Below are 7,060 nucleotides of genomic sequence, written 5' to 3' on the forward strand. Positions count from 1 at the left end.
AATCTTTATTTTTATTTAGAGTGCTAAGATCACTAAAGTCAATCACATTCTCATAATCTTCAGTTCTTCACTAAAAAGTTTATAAAAATATCTCATCCATATTTGTTGATATCATTTACTAATAAAAGCACTTTTTGATCTTCATACTTAATACACTTCACTTGAATTAAATCTTTACTACTCTTATCTCTATGTTTTGCTAACTCTTACATATATATTTCATCCTTCTTAGTATGTAATATATTATATAAATCATTAAAAGAAAAAAATCTTTGCATCGCATATTGCTTTCTTAGACTCCTTACTGGCTTTTTTATATCTTTTCCAATTATTTGAATTTTTATATATAAATTAATTTTTATAATAAATCTTTTTTTTTAATCTTTTCTTACACATTTTGATTCAACCACCAACTATTTTTACTACTAAGAGATTTTCTTTTGATACTCCAAAGTCCAAACACATTTTTTATAAGATTTTTAATATCACTAATTACTTTTTCCCAAATAACATTAGCTTTCTCATGTACAGACAAAATCTTAAAATATAGTTTCTTACTCTCAAAAATATTTTTTGTTAATATTTTTTAAATACCCCATCTAATCCTAGAATAATGTTTTACTTTATTTTTAATTTTTTTTCTCATTTATCTTAAAGTTTAAAACTAATAAACGGTGTTGGGCATATAAACTTTAACTTGGAATAACTTTACAATCTTTGTAATCTAAACAATCTATTTTTTTATAAAAAAATAATCAATATGAGTTTTACTAGATCCATTCTTATAAGTAATGAGATGTTCATCTCTTTTATTAAATAACATATTAGCAATTATAAAATTATAAGCTTAAGAAAAATCTAATATGATTTTACCATCTTTTTTAGTCACTCCAAACCTATAACCATTATGAATGATTTTGAAATCATCTACCTTCCTGCAAACATGTCCATTTAAATCTCATCCAATAAATTTTGTTTCTTCTTCAAGAGATATATTTTATATTAATTCTTCTAATCTATTCCAAAATTTAATTTCGAACTCATATTCAAACCTACTTGATGCGTATAAGTACTTATAATATTAATAATCTTAATATCAACAACAATATGTAAATTTATAATTCTATTAATTTTTATAATATTATCCTTTAAACTCTTATTTATAATCACACCACCATTTCTAGTATGACTCTTACCATAATATCATATTTTAAATCCTAAACTATCAATCTCATTAGTCTTCTCTCCAACCCATTTAGTTTTTTGAATGCATATAATATTTATTTTCCTATAAATCATAATATATATTAATTTTATTAATTTGCCTATAAGGGTATATATATTCAAAGTTCATATTATAATTTTAGTTTCATGGACTAACTTCTTGTTGATAAGACTAGAGAGGGAGTTGAAAGAAAACTTGAATTATGGAGGTCAACATTAGAGACTAAAGGTTTTCGCTTGAGTAGATCTAAAACAGAATATATGGAGTGAATTTTAGTAGTAATAGACCTAGTGAGGGGATTGTGACTTTGGGCGATCAAGTCATTAATAAGAGTTAATGTTTTAGATATCTTTGATCTATTGCTCAGAGCGATGGTGAAATAGATGAGGATATTATCAGCAAAATTCAAGTTGGATGGTTGAATGGAGGAATGCATCGGGCTTGTTGTGTGATAGAAAAGTACCCCTCAAACTTAAGGAAAAATTCTATAAGATGGTAGTGAGGCCTGCAATGCTTTATGGTGCTGAATGTTGGCCATTAAAAGAGAAGCATAATATTAAGTTAAGTGTAGCAGAGATGAGGATGCTCAGGTGGATGAGTGGCTTTACCCTTAGAGATAGGATACGAAATGAGCATATACATGAAAAGGTTGGAGTAGCTCCAATAGAAGTTAAGATTAGAGAGAGTCGCCTTAGATGGTTTGGTCAAATAAAACGGCAGCCTTCCAATGACCCGGTTAGGAGAGTAGAGATATTAGATTTGACTTATGTTAAGAAAGATAGAGGCAGACCTAAAAAGACCTGGTTAGAAAATATTAGGAATGACCTTTCTTTATTATATTTAAACGAGAATTTGACCTTTAATAGGACACAATGGAGAAAAATGATTCATGTAGCTGACCCCACGTAGTGGGATAAAGGCTTGATGTTGTTGTTGTTGTTGTTGAACTAGCTTCTTTACCCACATTCATCTATGATTTGGGAATCCTTGCCTATTTAACACTACACCCGGGGGTTGGTGCAGCTACCTTACACACTTGTCACTATATTCAAGTCATGCTGCGCGTTGCTTCCAGGGAACGTCCTAGCATTAATACAATGTATTAAATAATTTATGTCATGATTATTGGACAAATTTTACGCTTATTGTTAACTACCTAACATAACCCTCCATTTTTCTCATCCAGAACTTGAGACCTGATTCACCTGAGAATGGCTATGTTAACCACATTTGTATACAATATCATATTAATTTGGTTGTTTAATTATCATATTTTTAAATTTCACATTGTATTTTTATTGTAATCTTATTTAGATTCCATTAATGCCTATTGTAAGGATTTGAATTGATTACTTTTTAAATAACTTCAAAGTACCCCATTGCACCCTCAATCCCCTTCTCTTTGTTTTGCCCCGACTATTGAATGTTTTTTGTTGAATTTAATTAATATTTTGATGAAGAAAACTAACATTGTAACTTTTATCACATAATTCATTAATATTGATTAACTTGTTTAGCAATCTAGGATCTTTTTTATAAAATTCTTATTGATGATGTCAAATCAATTGATTTTTTTTTTTTTTTTTTTGGGTATAGCTGAATAACACATATATATAACCATTAGGTTCCATCATTGTGAACTTTGAATGATCTCCTTTCATATTCCTTACGCATTTGTTCTCTAGGTACTACTTGCCTCCATTGATCTTGATTTGAAGGTAAACCTAGCCAAAAAACTGTTAACCTTCAAATTTTGGTGACCAAAGAAAGTTGGATTTGCTATGATTAATTTTTTATCAATATGGAATGTGAATAAGCATTAGTTCCACCTCTATAATCTCTAGAAACATGTCCAAATGTCAAACATGAGTTGCATCTTACATTTGTGTTAGAATATGGCATTGGCCTTTATTTGTGAGTGTGATCAAAGTGTGGTATATCATGCATCCTATCCAGTGTCATGGATTTGTTATGTTTCTTCATCCTAGCCATTGATCTTCTTGATAACATATCTACTTTTGCCTTGATATTCATACTTGTTAACGGCGAATGGCGCACCATGGCGCAAAGGTCCTATTTGAGCCATGACGCATAGCGCACGGCGCGGCTCGCGCCATTTTGAACATGGCGCAAATTATAAAAGAATTATAAAATAATAAGTATGAATATGAAATATCATTAAATTGAAAGACAAACTATCATAATAATAAGCAAATAATGACAATACAAATAAATAACAATTCAACATAATTTTAAATCCAATAAGTAATCTATATTTCAAGATTTGTTTCTATCATAATCCTTTTTTAAAATCTTGAAAATGATTGTCTAAATTTGCATGTTTTTTCTAGAGGATTTTGTATCTCATCTTGATTTTATAAAATGTAACATTAAGCTCAAATAACACATCATATTCTTCATCATAAGTTAAAGATGTATCACTTACCTCATTTATATCTACATCGAATGTCTTTATTGCGACGAGATATATTTGCCTCATTTATCTTTGATTATAATCTTTTGATTTGGAAAATTTGACTTTATGTGCTTCATAATAGTCGTATTTAAATAAATAGGTCTTTTATTTATTTATTTATTTGGATAAATATGTCCAAAAAATTCATTTTGGACCAAAATACCCTTGTTTTTCACTATGGAACAGTTATTTAAAGTCTGCCATGAGCAATTTAGCCTTGAACAAGGTTCGAAAAAAGTTGGAATCATATTGGAGCAATGTTTAAATTATGTTCAAATCTTATTCGAACAGGGTGCAATAATGTACATATTGAGTTTTAATACTTTCAACACTATTCGAATAAAGTTTGAATCTTGTCTGAATATGGTTCAAAGGTAGTTTATCTAAATTAGATACAACAAAATGCATTTCAATATTTTTAATACAATAAACTACAAGGTTGATACATCAAAGTGCAATCATAAGAGCCATAACTTAATTCATTATAAGATAGATACAATATTATGTAATCAAGCGGTTATAAAATTATTGAGTGTTATCACAATAATTATAACACAATAAATTATAATATGGATACAACAGTATAAACTGATTACTATGATATAGAAGAGTTTAATCCAATAATTATAACACATTACAATGATAAACATTGCTTGGTTGCATATCCATTTAGTGATTTTACTTCAAAGATTGTATCAAATCAAAACAATTATTATATATGTTCTTACAATAACAAGAAGGGCAAATTAAAAACTATTATGAAGGTAATGGGTGTGGGCTCCAAAAATTTTGTGCCGCGGCCTCTCTGTGTTGGCTCTTTCTTTTTGTTTTATGCAGGCGAGAAGAGTTTTAACGAGTTTAGGTTTCAGGGTAAATTTTTAGAAGGAAGATTGAGTTTTAGATTAGACACTACCCAGAGATTTCGGCCTCATTTTGTGAGGACTTTATGATCTTAGTTCGAGTTTCCTATAAGCGGAAGCCTCTATAGTTAATTATCCCTCTCGATATCGAGAGAGAACTTTCAATTAAGGCTAGTCGTAAGATAGGTTGCATAGGTTTCAAACTCAGCATATAATAGCAACAGTTTTGTTATTTGAATTTGAAATTTAATTTTGAAGTTTATCACCACAAACATAAAACAGTGGATGGGGGGAATGAAGATGAGCCCGATCAAGATCCAATGGTTTCATTTCCCTTGGCTGTCATGGTCCCTAGTCTGCTTATTCATAGGAGGTAGGCGACCCAATTTGACAGAAGTCACCTTATCGATAGTCATGAGTTGTTTCGTCCAAGAATACCTTATAGACCTAGGGTGGTGTCTATCTAAAGGGATAGATCTGAATTCATCTTAGCTGACATATTATTTTACGCCTATCAAATATATCTTATGATTCATTACTCAAGGGTTTGACGCTATTACGGAACATACGAACTTTGGTCGTAATTGTAATATAATTGTGTCATTTCGCTACAAAATCACTTGATCAAAGGGCGCGTGCCACGTCCCTGCCCGCAAGAGTTTGAGGATGAATCATAGTGATACACCCGACATGACATATGTTCTTTGTGAGTTGAGATTAATTTCACATTTACCACCCCCAAAAAATGGTTGCATAAAATGGATGGATTTTCGTTTTAAGTTTTTGTGATTAGATTTTAAATTTTTTATAGGCATTTGAAAATTGACCATCATCGTGGTGCGTCAAAGTTGCTTGTATTTTCGTAGGAATTTGGAGCAAAGTTGAAGACACTTTAAATTTATGTATTTTGTTGTGATTTTTATTAGTATTTTGAAAGAAAAATGTACTTCCAGTTGAGATTTACATTCAAACCGGCAATCATCGGGATTACATGATTGTCATTTAAGAAATATCTATATTTTGCAAAATTTTAGGAGGCATATTATAATTTAAGTCAGGTCGACTCCAATTCTTTCAATGAGGATGAAATTTGAATATTTAACCCACAATATTTTCAGACATTGTCATTTGCAAATTTGACACATTTGTCGGAGCAAATGCAAGTCCAAAGCCTTCATTAGAACTAATCATAGCATTGTCTAAAAGGATTTCGGGTTTATGCATAGTACTAAGGTCTACTTTATTTTTCTCATTTAAAGATGTTTAATTAATAGCTGTATTTATGAGCATGATAGACTCTCTAAATGAAGCGATGGTAGATTCATCAAGTTCATTTATTGCTTTCAATGGCATTCATACTTCATGACACTCATCAGACATCATCTTGCATTAGGCTGTCAACTCTTGTATTTTCTTCTCATGTTTTGCAAGAGATTTTGCATTTCGAGCTCCATTCCAAGTAAGAGAAATTTCTTGGGCACTAGGATAGTTATTACATATTATAGGCTGTAAAATTGCTAATAGTTTTTGGAGCCTTCCTGCTTATTTGTCTTATTTTTCCTCTTACCATTGTAATCATCTATCAATCTCTCTATATCCTTGCAAAATAGACCCTCTGCAAGGATCCTATCCTTTGTAAACCATTTTGTGACACTCTTGATAAGTTGCACTGGTTTATTTGTAGAATCCTTGAAGATACATTGTAGTCCAGAAAAATATAAGCGCTCAATAGTAGTGGTTGGCTCTAATCAGCAATGTGAAGTTCTCTCAATCTTATGATCTTTTAAGTTAAAAGGTTTTTTTTTTTAGAAATCTATTTTACAACATAATAAGAAAACCGTCTTAAATGAAGCCTACTTGGTTTGGGATGGCTTTCATATTGGTTCTTAATATAGTTTTTTAGTACAATTTTTTTAATTAAATATTTTTGTGCTAGAAAATTATTTTAAAAAACAATAAAAGACCGTTCCAAACGAAACCAACTCAACAAGCAATGCTGCTTCCCCTTGAAGCTAATTGCTCAAGGCTCGCCAAGTTGCTCTCAGTTTTAGTTATGTGGATTATTTTCTTTTCTCTCTGTCTCTATATATATAGGCTATTTTATATTTCAATTTTCATTTGAAATAATGAATATTTGTTAAATTTAATAGTTGTGGCCTATAAAATTTTAATAATAATACTTATTTGGCAAAAATAATATTTATTATTATTTTTTAGTCAGCTTGTTAAGGTTAAATTATTGGAATTAGTTATAGATGTCACATTTGAGAATATCTAGAGATATGTCAACACTAAATTAAAAATAGATATTCAATGAAAATTTATTTATTATTCATTATTTATTATTCAATAATGATTATAAATTTATTTATTATATCATATGAGAGTTATCTCAATGAATATATTTACTAAGATATCAATAATTTGTTAATAAAAATATTCAGTATTATTTGCTAGTGATAATAAATATGCCTATTTTGTATTTTCACTCAAATGTTA

Source organism: Dendrobium catenatum, unplaced genomic scaffold (assembly GCF_001605985.2).
Source record: "Dendrobium catenatum unplaced genomic scaffold, ASM160598v2 fragScaff_scaffold_716, whole genome shotgun sequence".
In the NCBI taxonomy this organism is placed as follows: Eukaryota; Viridiplantae; Streptophyta; class Magnoliopsida; order Asparagales; family Orchidaceae; genus Dendrobium; species Dendrobium catenatum.